The following is an 18,333-nucleotide window of genomic DNA, read 5'->3' on the forward strand; positions in this document are numbered from 1 at the left end:
CCTTTATTATGTGTGCATGAATTGTTCTTTTATGACATACTGATGCATAGGAAGAGAGTTAACTTCATCATTACATGATATATGTTGCTTTGTGCTCAATAATAAATTGTAAATCATTGTTAATTAAAATTGCCTTTGATATACCTTGGGATCCGGGTGGACCAATTATTGAGCATTGTATGCCTAGCTTAATGGCTTTAAAGAAAGCGCTGCCAGGGAGACAATTGATACATCCATTTTGCATCATGTTTACCTATTGTTATTTATAGTGTTTTAATCAATATAACACTTTGTGGAGCAATTCTAATGCCTTTTCTATCTTAATATGCAAGATTCACATGAGGAGGGAGATCGCCGACAGTTGGAATTCTTGACCTGAAAAAGCTATGTCAAAGATATCTATTATGCACATCTCCAAATGAGCTAAAATTTCACTGAGATTTATTTTGGAATAAATAAAAAATATTGGAGAAGAGAAGTACTAGAGGGGGCCACCCAGGTGCCCATGAAGCACCAGGGCGTGCCCAACCACCTAGGGCGCGCCCTGGTGGCTTTGTGGGGCCCCTAGCCAGCCTCTAGTGCCCATCTTCTAGTACATAAGCCCATTTGCCCTAAAAATAAGGAGAGGACTTTAGGGACTAAGCGCCACTATCTCGAGGCAGAACTTGGGCAGGAGCACTTTTGCTCTCTGGTGAAGCGATTCCGCTGGGAATATTTCCTACAGGAGGGGGGAAATCGAAGCCATCATCATCACCAACAACCCTCTCATCATGGGAGGGCCAATCTTCATCATCATCTTCACTAGCACCATCTGATCTCAAACCCTAGTTCATCTCTTGTATCCAATCTTTGTATCAAAACCTCATATTGGTACATGTGGGTTGCTAGTAGTGTTGATTACATTTTCTAGTTGACGCTAGTTGGTTTATTTGGTGGAAGATTATTGTCGGTGTACAAAAGTAGGGGCTCTCCTTTTGCACCCCTTTACTTGTGCACGGGCAGTCAGAGCCGCGCCCACGGCCGAACTGAGCAGGGCAGAGGAGGGATGCCGGAGCGCAAGACGGCCAGAGCAACGCCAAGACCAGGGGCGCAAAGAGAGCAAGAGGGAGAGGTGGACTCCCCCGGCAAGACTCTTGCCGGGGTGGCTTCCGCAGCCCCGGCAAGATCCTTGACGGGGCAACTTGCCTGACGCCAGCAGAGTGCGTCACCCTTGAGCCCACGGGTTTCCGACGCCATCAGCCACATCAAAACCAAGGCTCGGGAGACCTCCATGGCGACATGCAGATCTTTGTAAGATCATAAATACGCAAGATCGGATGAGAACCAGAAGACGACGATCCTTGGCGAGATCCCTGCCAAGGAAATCCATGAGACCCCCGGCAAGATCCTTGCCGGGGACGACCGCGGTGCCACGGCAAGACCCTTGCCGAGGACGTCTGCGGGGCCGCAGCCAGGCCCACGTCTGCCAAAACTCCATCGCCGCTCCCATGCAGCTGCTAGCTCAACCAGTTGGGCAGGCGTCTGCGTGGCAGCGTGCAGCCTCTACACTGACTCAGCAAGCACCTACGTGGTGTCATGTAGATCTTCGTGAAGGCTCCGCCACCGAGCCAGCCTAGCAGCCAGCCAACGTGGCGCTACAACGCCTCGTTAGCTCGGACGCGCGTCGGAGCCAGGTGAGGCGGCGACAGCTGGGACGAGCTTCTTTGCCGTCCCCGATAAAGCAAGAGGGGCACGTCGGCAGCGCATTAAATGCGTTTGTCTGATGGTGCCAGAGGATAGACTCAGCCGCGATGCACCTTTCCACCTCTTGTGTGCCACTGTGGTGACCCCTTTTTGTCTATAAAAGTAGGCCCGAGGCGTACTAGAGGGGGATTCGGATTTTTGGAACCAGAGAGACATGGTAGCTAGTTCAAGAACTCAAGAACACTCAAATATACATCAAAGCAGGACTAGGGTATTACGCGTCTCCGCATCCTGAACCTGGGTAAACGATCGTTGTGCTGACCGCCAGACCCGCTCTTTGCACAACCCTACGCTCGCCAACCGTAGAAGGGATCCCAGTGACCCCATAGGTGTCGTTTCCCACCGACATCTCTAGCGCGCCAGGTAGGGGGTGTGCAGTTGTGAAAATCCGGTCTAGCAGTTAGTTTGGCAGTTCTTCATCGCCATGGCTCCCAAGAAGAAGGCGATCACAATGATCGGTTCGTCAGGGGCCAAACGGCCCGTACCACTGCGGGCGAGTGGTGGGGCGGTCGCGGACGAAAGCCGAGGTGCGGCCCGTGAACACCCGCATCGCTCTAGCAGCCAAAGCCTGGCGAGCGGCATCATTCGTGCGCGAGACAACGGGCCACACGCCACCAAATCCAAAGATGAAGCCGGGCACCCCGCGGCGACTTCCGAGGCGCCGACGCCCCCGACGCGCTCTTCCCAGGTTGTGTGCGACGAGCAGCGTCACCACGCTGGTGACCCTGGGCACCGCCATGGGAAGAGTCCGTGCGTCATTCGCGGGACGTAGAAGGCCAGCATGCACGCCGAGGCGCTGGCGAAAACAGCGCACAACCGCCAGGCTGTGATAGAGCTCCTTCTAACGTGGTTAGAAGTCGGAGCGTGTCACGATCCATGCAGCTTTCGCCACCACCCACGCCAGCCGAAGCTTTGGCACGCGCGCAGTTGCTCCTCGACTTTCCTCCTGCTGCGGAAAAGCTCGACGAGTGGAGAGCCACCATCTGGAGCCTCGTCGGCGTTGCTAGCAAAGATGAGCCATGACCGGCGGGGCCCTCAGGCCGGCGCTCCGTCGAGCCACCACATGCCAGTGGTGGAAGGATCAGAGGTGCTGCGGCCACGGTGCACTCTCCTCCTCCACGCCAGCCACCGCGGGTGTCGATCCATCGTGATGACGCTTGTGATAACATTTCCATAGCGTCGTCCGACCCACGGACCCATCGCGATCAGCGCCAAGTTCTTCGGTAGCGAGCCCGTGAAGACGCTCGAACCACCATCGAACGCCGGCGCGATGTGCGCCACCAGTCAGATAGGCGGGCAGGGCCCACTATGGACCACCCAGCGCCGGGGGGCTCTAGCGACCTACCTTACGAGGTGGGTTGCCCATCCTTTACCCGTGAGCTGCAGCAGTTCCAGTGGCCCTCCCACCGCATGTTCAAGCCCGACGTTGGCGAGAAGTACAATGGCAAGACCCACCCGTCAGAGTTCCTCAGCATCTACACCATCGCGATGCAAGCTACTGGAGCCCGCGATGATAAGGTGCTTGCCAATTACTTCCCGTTGGCACTTAAACCCAATGTTATGTCATGGTTGATGCACTTGCCGGCAGATTCCATTTCCTCTTGGTCGGACTTGTGCCATGAGTTCGTTGGCGCCTTCACCGAAGGCCACCAAGCTCATGGCCAGGCAAGCGATTTGCATATCATCCCCCAGAAGGAAGGTCAAACCCTAAGCAAGTACATACAAAGGTTCAGCCGGGCGCAGTACAACATCCTAGATGTTCATCCCGCCGCATTTCATCAGAATGTGCGCAAACGCAAGATGCGTGAAGAGCTGGCGATGAACAGGGTCAAAGATGTGGCCGAACTTTATGTTCTGGCCGATAGGTGCGCTCGAGCTGAAGAGGGGAGGAAGTACCCCGGCGAGGACGCCAGCGCGGAAACCGACTCCACAGATGAAGGCATAGGCATCCCGACGAAGAAGGGCCGACGTCGCAACAGGAAGCACAAGGGCAAGACCGTGCTTGCCGTCGAGGGATCCGAGGATATGCCGGCGCTGCCAAGAAGGCCAAGGCAGACGACCCCGACAAGGAAATTGCCGGGTGTGCTGGTTGCCGGGCCTTGGCGGCTGCCGACAAGCCAGGAGGCTCCGACAAACAATACTGCAAGATCCACCGCACCAAGGGCCACGACCTCCAGAACTGCCGGCAAGTCGAGCTGCTTGCTGAGAAGCAAAAAGCTGAGTATGAGAGGCAGGACAAGGAGAAGGGCCAGGATGGTGCCGAGGGATCTGGCAAGAAGCGTGGCGGCCAAGGGGGTCGCCGCGAAAAGGATAACCAGCAAGAGAGGCCCGCTCAGGGCCGCGACAAGAAGCAAGGAGATGATGATCATGACGAAGACGACGAGTCTGGCGAATATGAGTTCCAGAAGGCTACGGAGGCCATGTGCGTCGACCGTGGCGCCTCGTTGCACACCTCTCACTGCCAGCTCAAGCAGTGGGCACGTGAGATCACAGCAGCGGAACCATCACTCGATGCTCAGAGGCCACTGAAGTGGTCCAGCACGACTATCATTTTTGATACCGAGGACCACCCTGATCGCACAACTACGGTCGGGTGTTTGCCATTGTTGGTCTCACCAATAATACGCAACCTCAAGGTGACGAAGATGCTAGTTGACGGCGGGGCCGGTCTGAACTTGATCTTGCCCGTTGTGATCAAAAGGCTGCAGATTCCTGATGGAGACCTCGAAGAGACAGGCACGTTTCAAGGGGTCAGCCCGGGGAGGAGTCAGCCGAAGGGTAAGGTGATACGTCTCCAACGTATCTATAAATTTTGATTATTCCTTACTATTATATTATCTGTTTTGGATATTAATGGGCTTTATTTTACACTTTTATATTATTTTTGGGACTAACCTATTAACCAGGGGCCCAACCCAAATTGCTGTTTTTGCCTATTTCAGTGTTCCGTAGAAAAGGAATATCAAACGGAGTCCAAACGGAATGAAACCTTCGGGAACGTGATTTTTGGAACAAACGTGATCGAGAGGACTTGGAGTGGACGTCAAGCAATCAACGAGGTGGCCACAAGGCAGGGGGCGTGCCCTCCCCCTCGTGGGCCCCTCGTACCACCACCGACCTACTTCTTCCTCCTATATATGTTCACATACCCCGCAAACATCCAGGAGCACCACGAAACCCTATTTCCACCGCCGCAACCTTCTGTACCCAAGAGATCCCATCTTGGGGCCTTTTCTAGAGCTCTGCCGGAGGGGGCATTGATCATGGAGGGCCTCTACATCAACTCCATGGCCCCTCCGATGATGTGTGAGTAGTTTACCTCAGACCTACGGGTCCATAGCTAGTAGCTAGATGGCTTCTTCTCTCTCTTTGGATCTCAATACAATGTTCTCCTCGATCTTCTTGGAGATCTATTCGATGTAAATCTTTTTGCGGTGTGTTTGTCGAGATCCGATGAATTGTGGGTTTATGATCCAGATTATCTATAAACAATATTTGAATCTTCTCTGAATTCTTTTATGTATGATTGGTTTATCTTTCCAAGTCTCTTTGAATTATCAGTTTAGCCTACTAGATTGATCTTTCTTGCAATGGGAGAAGTGCTTAGCTTTGGGTTCAATCTTGCGGTGCTCGATCCCAGTGACAGAAAGGGAAACGACACATATTGTATTGTTGCCATCGAGGATAAAAAGATGGGGTTTATATCATATTGCATGAGTTTATCCCTCTACATCATGTCATCTTGCTTAAGGCGTTACTCTGTTCTTATGAACTTAATACTCTAGATGCATGCTGGATAGCGGTCGATGTGTGGAGTAATAGTAGTAGATGCAAGCATGAGTCGGTCTACTTGTCGCGGACGTGATGCCTATATACATGATCATGCCTAGATATTCTCATAATTATTCGCTTTTCTATCAATTGCTCGACAGTAATTTGTTCACCCACCGTAATACTTATGCTATCTTGAGAGAAGCCACTAGTGAAACCTATGGCCCCCGGGTCTATTTTCCATCATACAAGTTTCCAATCTAATTTATTTTGCAATCTTTACTTGCAATCTATATCATAAAAATACCAAAAATACTTATCTTATTATTATCATCTCCATCAGATCTCACTCTTGCAAGTGGCCATGAGGGGATTAACAACCCCTTTATCGCGTTGGTTGCGAGGTTCTTATTTGTTTGTGTAGGTACGAGGTGACTCGCGCATGGTCTCCTACTGGATTTACTGCACCACCCTTTCCTCTTCAAGGGAAATACTGAGGTTAATACTTACGCTGCTTTACTGCACCACCCTTTCCTCTTCAAGGGAAAACCAACGCAGTGCTCAAGAGGTAGCAAGAAGGATTTATGGCGCTGTTGCCAGGGAGTCTACGCACAAGTCTAGACATACCAAGTACCCATCACAAACTCTTATCCCTCGCATTACATTATTTGCCATTTGCCTCTCGTTTTCCTCTCCCCCACTTCACCCTTGCCGTTTTATTCACCCTTTTTCCGTTCGCCTTCTTCCCGTATGTATCTTTCTTTTTGTTTCCTTGTGCCTTCTATTTGCTTGCATCTTTGCTTGCTAAAAATCTATTGATATGGATCCACTTAAAGTGTTCTACTTGGATCATCTTCAATCCTTATGCGCTCGTGCTGAAACCCCAACTAGCCTAGTTGATGGGAAATCTTTAGATGAGCATGCTCATTTTGTGCGTCACCGTTTGTCTGAAAAAGGGAGACTCTTATGGGATCAAATAAACAGATTGCTATGTTATGCTTGGAATCTTTGTGAAATTTGTGATTTTACTTGTTTCTCTAAGAACCCTAAAAAACACCTCCCCTACCTATGTGAGTTTAATGATAATGAAATCGTATCTTCTTATGCAAAGGGTGTTTATAGTTACTACGATATTGAACAAACTAAAGAATTTATTGCTTTTAAGGGTGCTTATGAAGTTGCTTCTTTGATTGAAAAGTATGATATTACTCTCTACGAATCTGAAAATTTTAACATACTTAAATATTGCTATGAAAACAATGCTCATAATGTCTATGTCAAAGAATTTATTGAAAGAATGACCGTTGCTTTGGAAGAAAATAATGATATGAATGAATCTATAGACAATTATGATTCCGATGATTTGATTGAAATATCCCTTGATGAACATGATGCTTGTTATTGTTGTGGCCATGATGCCAATATTTATGAAGATGAATTTGCTATAGTTCCTTATGTTAAACATGAGATCGTTGCTATTGCACCCATACTTGATAGTTCCTTCAATGAAAAGCATGATTGCAATGATGTTACTATATATCCTCTTAATGTCAATTGTGTTAATGATATGCAGAACCTCAAGCTTGGGGATGCTAGTTTTGCTATGACTACTATTTGTTGCAATGATCATGATTGGGGTGATTCTTCTTTTGATCTTGAAAATTTATTTAAGCCCCATGATGAATATGAGATTGATAATAGTGTTTGCAATATTATTGAAAATGGGTTTGGAAGAGTGTCAACTTTAGATCCCACATATTTGGAGAATGTTCAATCTTATGAAGTTTTTGATAAAAGTGGGTTTGGAGAGGTCATGACTTTAGTTAATGTTAATCCCACTATTTTGGAAGAGTGTCAACTTTGAATACATGTGGATCATGTTGAGAATATTTTATGTGATAGCTATATTGTTGAATTTGATTATGATCCTACATGTAATTATTATGAGAGAGTAAAATATGGTTGTAGAAACTTTCATGTTACTAAATTACCTCTCATTATGTTGAGATTGCTATTGTTTCTTTCCGCTTCTTTGCATATGCTAGTTTTTGCTTGCCTTGATAATTTGTTTGCCTTTAAGATGCCTATGCATAGGAAGTATGTTAGACTTAGATGTGTTTGTCACATGTTTCATGATGCTCTCTTTGCGCTTCAATTCTTGTCTTTCATTTGAGCATCGTTGAAACCTTATGCCTAGCTAGGGGCGTTAAACGATAGCGCTTGTTGGGAGGCAACCCAATTTTATTTTTGTTTCTTGATTTTTGATTCTTTTTAGTAATAAGTAATTTATCTAGCCTCTGTTTGGGTTGTGTTTTTTGTGTTTAATTAGTGTTTGTGCCAAGTAGAACCGTTAGGAAGACTTGGGGAAGGTCTTTTTGATCCTGCTGTAAAAAACAGAAACTTTAGCGCTCGCGAGAATTGATGCAATTTTTTATTGGAGAGTACTATTTAGTTAATTCTTTTTGAAGATGATTAATAGATAAATTACTCACGCCCAAAAAATTATTTTAGAATTTTTAGGGTTTTAGAAGTATTCGAAACCTATAGATTATTACAGACTGTTTTGTTTTTGACAGATTCTGTTTTTCGTGTGTTGTTTGCTTATTTTGATGAATCTATGAATAGTAATAGAGTTTATAAACCATAGAGAAGTTGGAATACAGTAGGTTTAACACCAATATAATAAATAATGAGTTTATTACAGTACCTTGAAGTGGTGGTTTGTTTTCTTTTACTAACGAAGCTCACAAAGATTTTCTTTTAAGTTTTGTGTTGTGAAGTTTTCAAGTTTTGGGTAAGGATTTGATGGATTATGGAATAAGGAGTAGCAAGAGCCTTATCTTGGGGATGCCCAAGGCACCCCAAGGTAAAATCCAAGGACACCAAAAATCCTAAGCTTGGGGATGCCCCAGAAGGCATCCCCTCTTTCGTCTTTGTCTATCGGTAACTTTACTTGGAGCTATATTTTTATTCACCACATGATATGTGTTTTGCTTGGAGCGTCTTGTATGATTTGAGTCTTTGCTTTCTAGTTTACCACAATCATCCTTGATGTACACACTTTTTGGGAGAGACACACATGAATTGGAATTTATTAGAATACTCTATGTCTTCATTTATATCTTTTGAGCTATATAGTTTTTGCTCTAGTGCTTCGCTTATATCCTTTAGAGCACGGCGGTGGTTTTATTTTGTAGAAATAATTGATATCTCATGCTTCACTTATATCATTTTGAGAGTTCTTTAGAACAATATGGTAATTCACTTTGGTTATAAATTTTAAATGCTAAGAGAAGTTGGATGCATGATAGATGGTTTTGAGATATAAAGGTGGTAATATTAAAAGTGTGCTAGTTGAGTAATTGTGAAATTGATGAATACTTGCGTTGAAGTTGGCAAGTCCCGTAGCATGCATGTATGGTGAACATTATGTGACAAATTTGAAGCATGAGGTGTTCTTTGATTGCTTTCCTTATGAGTGGCGGTCGGGGACGAGTGATGGTCTTTTCCTACCAATCTATCCCCCTAGGAGCATGCGCGTAGTGCTTGGTTTTGATGACTTGTAGATTTTTGCAATAAGTATGTGAGTTCTTCATGACTAATGTTAAGTCCATGGATTATACGCACTCTCACCCTTCCACCATTGCTAGCCTCTTCGGTACCGTGCATTGCCCTTTCTCACCTTGAGAGTTGGTGCAAACTTCGCCGGTGCATCCAAACCCCGTGATATGATATGCTCTATCACACATAAGCCTCCTTATATCTTCCTAAAAATAGCCACCATACCTACCTATTATGGCATTTCCATAGCCATTCCGAGATATATTGCCATGCAACTTTCCACTGTTCCATTTATTATGACACGTATCATCATTGGCATATTGCTTTGCATGATCATGTAGTTGACATCATATTTGTGGCAAAGCCACCGTTCATAATTTTTTCATACATGTCAGTCTTGATTCATCGCAATCCCAGTACACCGCCGGAGGCATTCACATAGAGTCATATTTTGTTCTAAGTATTGAGTTGTAATTCTTGAGTTGCAAGAAAATAAAAGTGTGATGATCATCATTAGAGCATTTTCTCATATGAGGAAAGGATGATGGAGACTATGATTCCCCCACAAGTCGGAATGAGACTCCGGATGAAAAAAAAAGAAGAAAAAAAGAAAGAAAAAAGTCAAAAAAAGAAAATAAAGAAGGCCCAAATAAAAAAACAACAATAATAATAAATAAATGAGAGAAAAAGAGAGAAGGGACAATGTTACTATCCTTTTTTCACACTTGTGCTTCAAAGTAGCACCATGATCTTCATGATAGAGAGTCTCTTATTTTGTCACTTTCATATACTAGTGGGAATTTTTCATTATAGAACTTGGCTTGTATATTCCAGTGATGGGCTTCCTCAAATTCCCTAGGTTTTCGTGAGCAAGCAAGTTGGATGCACACCCACTTAGTTTCTTTGATGAGCTTTCATATATTTATAGCTCTAGTGCATCTGTTGCATGGTAATCCCTACTCCTTGCATTGACATCAATCGGTGGGCATCTCCATAGCCCATTGATTATCCGCGTCAATGTGAGACTTTCTCCCTTTTTGTCTTCTCACACAACCTCAATCATCATATTCTATTCCACGCATAGTGCTATGTCCATGGCTCGCGCTCATATATTGCGTAAAAGTTGAAAGAGTTTGAAAAAGCTAAGTATGAAACAATTACTTGGCTTATCATTAGGGTTGTGCATGATGAGAGCATTTTGTGTGACGAAAATGAAGCATGGCCAAACTATATGACTTTGTAGGGATAAATTTTCTTTGGCTATGGTATTTTGATAAGACATAATTGCTTGATTAACATACTTGGAGTATTAATATTTTTATGTCAACAATAAACTTTAATATTGAATCTTTCAGATCTGAACATTCATGCCACAATAGAGAAAAATACATTGAAGAATATTCTAGAAAGAATTCCACATCAAAAATTCTATTTTTATCATTTACCTACTCGAGGACGAGCAGGAATTAAGCTTGGGGATGCTGATACGTCTCCAACGTATCTATAATTTTTGATTATTCCATGCTATTATATTATCTCTTTTGGATGTTAATGGGCTTTATTTTACACTTTTATATTACTAGCACAAATGCCCGTGCGTTGCACCAGGAGAGAGCACCACTTCCTATCCTATGAATCATGGTTGGCAGGTCAAGAAACTGTGTCGTGGGACAACGACCGCTCTCTAAAGAGATGGGTCGTTTGTGGATCGCGATGTGAGCTCATGTGGTATGATTCCATGTAAATTTATTCGCCTGAATAAGAAAAAATATAGCAATACAATAAATCTAAAGTAATAAAAGCAGCAAGCAAACCAACCTAGAATAACAATTGCAGCAGCAGCAAGCAAACCAACCTAGATGGATATTACCTAAAAAATTACTCATAATTAAACATACTTCTTCGAATCCATATTATTAATTATCGTTCATTCAGTACAACTTTGTATCAGCGGTAGTATCTTCTTTGTTCAAAGGAAGCCCCAGCATTAAAGAGATAAAAGGGCTCTGCCTTTTACTATTTGTTTTATTTATTTTATGTTTTGCTGTGTATATTTTTAAACTTGTAATATAAATACATGCAGTAAGGAAATCTACTATTTTGCTCTAGATAAAAAAGGTTGTAACAACAGAAATCATCCATAGTAAGAATAACAACGACATAAGTAGACATACTTTATCTTTCCTTGTAATCTTCTGACGTCTAATTACCTTCCACTTTCACAACAGATGAAACTGATCTTTTTCTCCAACCCGACTAGAGACGTGAAAGAGTAAGCTTTTCATAGGACATAAGGGCAAAAATTTACACCTACAGTAGATTTACGACAAGATTGACCATATGCAGCAAACCCAAAAGGGTGGTTACTGCACATAATAATGATAACAAGCCACGCTTGAAAAAACAAACACAAACATGCAATAAACATTTTCTTCAGTGTGACCTGAATTGGACAAAAAACCAATTGTACAAAAGGAAGCACTTCTAAACTGAGAGTGCGAACGCACAAATGCACTGAAAGGGCATGGGCAGCTGTACAAGTACATCTCAGCATTACCAAACACTCAAGTGGACATTAACTTAAACCAAGTCGAGAAAGATAAATTAATGATGCACAACGCTTCATTTTTAATAAAAAGAGAAAATTATTATAGTTAGTCAGCAAATACCTGCTTCTTAGGATGCTCCTCCTTTATTTCAAGCACTCAAATCAGCCTTTCCCTCCTCATGGAATTCATTTCAGACTTGGAGTAGTCAAAAGAAACACTGGGTTCACACTTCACTTCCTTTACACCTGAAAAGTCATCAATTCATGCTTTAGACAAAACTAATAATATAGAACGCAGTATGAAAATAAGAATGCATATTTTAACAGTCATAGATATGACTAAGAACGGAAAGTATTATGTCATAGCTGAAGTGAATTGATGCGTGGTTATGTTGAAAAAGTTTGGGGACTCTGTAAGAGCTTTGGAGAAAGTTTTCCCCGCAATGCTAGTTCATACTGATTAGCAAGTACCGATAGCAATTGCACTGTTACTGAAATAGAAGGGGGTGGCCATTCACTGAAGCATGTATACATTTTCTCTTTCAAAGAGTACTCAATGTATTGGATGCCAGAAAACATTCCATGAATGCTCAGGTCGTCAAAGCTAGTGTAGCTTCCTAACATAACTATTCTTCATTTTTTATTTGGCAAGCAATGACATCCAGATATGTGATCCTCTGACATAGACAATGGTGATGAAATTAACGGACAATCTCGTCTATGGTAGCCTGATGGCCTAGTTCCACAAGAGCAGTTAAGAGTGTAACTCTTAACAGTGTATTCAGGTGACCCTCCCCACTCTTGGCATCCCAGCCACCTCACTTGCAAGGGACGGATTTCTGAAAAGCTAGAAGAGACTGCATGATAAATGATCATTAGAACAAGATCAAGTTTAGGAACAACAAAAATTAATTAGAATAGGAAGAGTAGTGAGTTGATGGCATGTGCAAGCACATTATACTCAGTCTCATCCTTGTATGCAACAATCAAATGCAGCAACGTGGCCACCTTCTGTTTACCAACCATACAAAGGGCATATGTGTCATCAAGTACACCTGTAGTGATCAGACAGTAATAATGTGAGAATAGTTGAACATGGAAAGACTTACAGTTGTAAGAAACCATGCAAAAGTTTTATCCGTCTGCTGCACTCAGTGTGTTGGTCTCAACTGCATACCTAACTCGGGATGCAAGTTCCTCAGCATAACTCACTATAGAAACCAGTCTGATCGACGTTAAGTTTAATCTAGAAATCATCTTTTGACATTCTACGAGCCCTGACAAATTGAAATCCTCGATCCTCTAGTTCCCCCGAAACAAAAATTTGCAAACATAAAGAGCTTATACAACTTTACCCGTTTTGCCTATTTTTTCTCAAGATGACAATCATAGCATGGAAGGAGATATGCAAAAAGATTGACTAAATGTATATGTAATTGCTATTTTTAGCAAAACAATGGCTAATCGGTTCACAAGAGGGTAGTTGAGATGCCACTATATTTAAAAAATAATACGACAGATAGAACTGAAAATTGCCCACCTGGGCAAAGAGGTGCGTGTGCACGCAACCTGCCTATATTAAAACTTCGATGTATGTGCTTTAATAATCGTATAATCCTGATTAAAAAAGCAAGTGCATAACTCAAACTGAATTGTGGATTTATTACATACTTTTAAGGATAGAAATACCATAACTCATATGTGAGACCTCAATCATGAAATCATTGTAAGCAATGTGATTCACAAGAGAGGCTCTGGACATCTTGGGTTCACCATGCTGCAATTCATGAATCAATGATTGTTTGAGAATCAAGTGTGATTGTACCCCGAGACAATGTATTCTGCAGTTGCCAATGCTTGACGTCAAATCAAGGAATTCTATTCCAGCCCAGGGATACTACGGAAATCCTCCTCATGTAGTAGTTTGAGTGTTCAGGCTCAGATATTGACTACATGAGATTAAAAATAAACTTTGAAGCTGATATAGTATGATGACAACCTGAATAACAACATCTGGCAAGTGAAATTGCATTGGAAGCTGCTGTGTTTATCAGAAGTTTGGAAGCAAAATAATCTGTGGGGATACAAGAGAGTCTAGAGGATGGTTCTCCAGCTCTTTGCTTTCAGAAGTTTTGAAGGCTGTTCGATATATGCAGAACTGAATGTGCCAACTTCAGTTGTGCATAAACATTCCAGCATGTGAGCTTCAACGACACAACCACGCAGTAGGCAGCCACCGAGGACCCCAGCTGCAGCTCACCGGAGCGGCGCCGCCCCTTCTCTCTGCTCTTTTCTTCCCTTGTTCTCCCCCTCCTTCCTCTGTTTATCCTCCTCCCCTCTCTGCTCATCTCCCTCCCTCGTTTCTTCTCTACAGAAGCCCCAACGTCATGGACGAGCTGCGCAAGAGGCTGGTCATGGCACCCAACATCGATCCTGCGGCTGGGAAAAAGGCGGCCATGGATCAGGAGGCGCGCGTGTGTAGTGCAGTATGGGCGGCGCGGAACGAGGAGGTCGAGCGCCACGGACGACCCGCGATGTACTGATGCTGGCAGAAGGAGAGGGCCATGGATCATGGTGAGCCCAGGCCGTCGCGGATGAACAAGGGGCGGAGAGAGAAGGAGAATGGAGAGGAAAGAGGAGGCATGTGGGCTGAGGGGAGATCGCCGGCGTGGCCCTCCGCGGCGGCGGGCGGTCTCCCGTGGGTGTGGAATCGGGTGGGAGGGCATCTCTCGCGCGTGCGGCACAGAGGAGAAATTGGGGATCGATTATCCAGTGAATCGTTTTTTTACATGTGGACTGTGGGTCAAATACTAAAAAGCACAGGGACCTTTATGCAAAAAGCCACGACGTTGAATCTGTCAGGCTCAATCCATACTTTATTATTAGGGAGAGATTTTTGGAACTAAACTATTAACCAGAGGCCTAGCCCAAATTGTGGTTTTTTGCCTATTTCGATGTTTTGTAGAAAAGGAATATCAAACGGAGTCCAAACGGAATGAAACTTTCGGGAACATGATTTTTGGAACAAACGTGATTGAGAGGACTTGGAGTGGACGTCAAGCAATCAACGAGGCGGCCACGAGGCAGGGGCGCGCCCTCCCCCCTCATGGTCCCCTCGTAGTTCCACCGACCTACTTCTTCCTCCTATATATGTTCACATACCCCGCAAACATCCAGGAGCACCACGAAACCCTATTTCCATCGCCGCAACCTTCTGTACCCAAGAGATCCCATCTTGGGGCCTTTTCTGGAGCTCCGCTGGAGGGGGCATTGATCATGGAGGGCCTCTACATCAACTCCATGGCCCCTCCGATGATGTGTGAATAGTTTACCTTAGACCTACGGGTCCATAGATAGTAGCTAGATGGCTTCTTCTCTCTCTTTGGATCTCAATACAATGTTCTCCTCGATCTTCTTGGAGATATATTCGATGTAACTCTTTTTGCGGTGTGTTTGTCGAGATTCGATGAATTGTGGGTTTATGATCCAGATTATCTATGAACAATATTTGAATCTTCTCTGAATTCTTTTATGTATGATTGGTTTATCTTTGCAAGTCTCTTTGAATTATCAGTTTAGTTTGGCCTACTAGATTGATCTTTCTTGCAATGGGAGAAGTGCTTAACTTTGGGTTCAATCTTGTGGTGCTCGATCCCAGTGGCAGAAAGGGAAATGACACGTATTGTATTATTGCCATCGAGGATAAAAAGATGGGGTTTATATCATATTGCATGAGTTTATCCCTCTACATCATGTCATCTTGCTTAAGGCGTTACTCTGTTCTTATGAACTTAATACTCTAGATGCATACTGGATAGCGATCGATGTGTGGAGTAATAGTAGTAGATGCAGGCAGGAGTCGGTCTACTTGTCGCGGATGTGATGCCTATATACATGATCATGCCTAGATATTCTCATAATTATTCGCTTTTCTATCAATTGCTCGACAGTAATTTGTTCACCCACCGTAATACTTATGCTATCTTGAGAGAAGCCACTAGTGAAACCTATGGCCCCGGGGTCTATTTTCCATCATACAAGTTTCCAATCTAATTTATTTTGCAATCTTTACTTTCAATCTATATCATAAAAATACCAAAAATACTTATCTTATTATTATTATCATCTCTATCAGATCTCAATCTTGCAAGTGGCCGTGAAGGGATTGACAACCCCTTTATCGCGTTGGTTGCGAGGTTCTTATTTGTTTGTATAAGTACGAGGTGACTCACGCGTGGTCTCCTACTGGATTGATACCTTGGTTCTCAAAAACTGAGGGAAATACTTACGCTGCTTTACTGCACCACCCTTTCCTCTTCAAGGGAAAACCAACGCAGTGCTCAAGAGGTAGCATAAGGTCACGCTGCCCGTGACATTTGGGGGCGAATTAAACTACAGGACAAAGAGGATTGTTTTTGATGTAGCCGAGATCTCCTTGCCCTACAACGGAATCCTCGGCTGCCTGGCACTAGCCAAGTTCATGGCGGCATCACATTACGCCTACAACACGCTGAAGATGCCTGGGCCAATGACCATCATCACCGTCCCATCCGACAAGAAGGACACACTGATCTGCACCGACCAACTCTACCAAGAAGCAGTTGCAGCGACTGCTGCCAAGGCATTTGCTCCTGCCACTACAGCCCTGGGAGGGAAGAAGACCGATGAGACCTCTCGCACCCACTCCGGCAAGCGCACCTCTTCAGAGTGTTGTGCTCCCGTCGAGGACGTGCCAGAGAGCTCCACCGGCAAGAGCAAGAAATCCAGAGCTGCACCACCAGAGACCAAGAAGGTGTCCGTCAAGGAGGATGGCACGGGGGGGGGGATTTCACCATAAGCTCCACCCGAGAAAACAAATAGGAAGGCGCGCTCGTCACCTTCCTGTGGTGAATGTTGACGTGTTTGCATGGCAAGCATCCCACATCCCCGACGTTCCCAGGGAGGTGATTGAGCACCATCTTGCTGTCTGCCCTCATGCGCGACCCATCAAGAAGGTCAGGAAGCAAGCTTTGGAACGATAGGAGTGTTGGGGAACGTAGTAATTTCAAAAAAAAATTACTACGCACACGCAAGATCATGGTGATGCATAGCAACGAGGGGAGAGTGTGATCTATGTACCCTTGTAGACCGACAACGGAAGCGTTATGACAACGCGGTTGATGTAGTCGTACGTCTTCATGGCCCGACCGATCAAGCACCGAAACTACGACACCTCCGAGTTCTAGCACACGTTCAGCTCGATGACGATCCCCAGACTCCGATCCAGCAAAGTGTCGGGGAAGAGTTCCGTCAGCACGATGGCGTGGTGATGATCTTGATGTACTACCGTCGCAGGGCTTCGCCTAAGCACCGCTACAATATTATCGAGGATTATGGTGGAAGGGGGCACCGCACACGGCTAAGAATATGATCACGTGGATCAACTTGTGTATCTAGGGGTGCCCCCTGACCCCGTATATAAAGGAGTAAGGGGAGGAGGCCGGCCGGCCCCTATTGGCGCGCCAGGAGGAGTCCTCCTCCTAGTAGGAGTAGGACTCCTACTAGGAGGGGGAAGGAAGTGGGGAGGGAGAAGGAAAGGGGGGCGCCGCCCCCCTTCTCCTAGTCCAATTCGGACTAGGGGGGGAGGAGGCGCGCGGCCCACCTTGGCTGCCCCCCTCTCTCTCCACTAAGGCCCATATGGCCCATTACTTCTCCCGGGGGGGTTCCGGTAACCCTCCGGCTCTCCGGTTTTCTCCGAAATCACCCGGAACACTTCCGGTGTCCGAATATAGTCGTCCAATATATCAATCTTTATGTCTCGACCATTTCGAGACTCCTCGTCATGTCCGTGATCACATCCGGGACTCCGAACTAACTTCTGTACATCAAAACTCATAAACTCATAATATAACTATCATCGAAACCTTAAGCGTGCGGACCCTACGGGTTCGAGAACAATGTAGACATGACCGAGACACGTCTCCAGTCAATAACCAATAGCGGAACCTGGATGCTCATATTGGCTCCTACATATTCTACGAAGATCTTTATCGGTCAGACCGCATAACAGCATACGTTGTTCCCTTTGTCATCGGTATGTTACTTGCCCGAGATTCGATCGTCGGTATCTCAATACCTAGTTCAATCTCGTTACCGGCAAGTCTCTTTACTCGTTCCGTAATCCATCATCTTGCAACTAACTCATTATTTGCAATGCTTGCAAGGCTTATGTGATGTGCATTACCGAGAGGGCCCAAAGATACCTCTCCGACAATCGGAGTGACAAATCCTAATCTCGAAATATGCCAACCCAACATGTACCTTCGGAGACACCTGCAGAGCTCCTTTATAATCACCCAGTTACGTTGTGATGTTTGGTAGCACACAAAGTGCTCCTCCGGTAAATGGGAGTTGCATAATCTCATAGTCATAGGAACATGTATAAGTCATGAAGAAAGCAATAGCAACATACTAAACGATCGAGTGCTAAGCTAACGGAATGGGTCAAGTCAATCACATCATTCTCCTAATGATGTGATCCCGTTAATCAAATAACAACTCTTTGTCTATGGTTAGGAAACATAACCATCTTTGATTAACGATCTAGTCAAGTAGAGGCATACTAGTGACACTCTGTTTGTCTATGTATTCACACATGTATTATGTTTTCGGTTAATACAATTCTAGCATGAATAATAAACATTTATCATGATATAAGGAAATAAATAATA

General features: G+C 44.7%; 1 long non-coding RNA gene across 1 annotated transcript; it reads right to left on the reverse strand.

The window, feature by feature from the left end:
* Positions 1–12,392: 12,392 nt before the first annotated feature.
* LOC125506905 lies at positions 12,393–13,537 on the reverse strand. Its single transcript, XR_007282793.1, has 3 exons — positions 13,449–13,537; positions 13,164–13,240; positions 12,393–12,678 (listed from the first exon to the last, which is right to left on the reverse strand). It is a non-coding gene; the product is annotated as an uncharacterized LOC125506905 (long non-coding RNA).
* Between the last annotated feature and the right edge of the window lie 4,796 nt (positions 13,538–18,333).

The sequence above is a fragment of the Triticum urartu genome, chromosome 1 (genome assembly GCF_003073215.2).
Source record: "Triticum urartu cultivar G1812 chromosome 1, Tu2.1, whole genome shotgun sequence".
Taxonomy (NCBI): domain Eukaryota; kingdom Viridiplantae; phylum Streptophyta; class Magnoliopsida; order Poales; family Poaceae; genus Triticum; species Triticum urartu.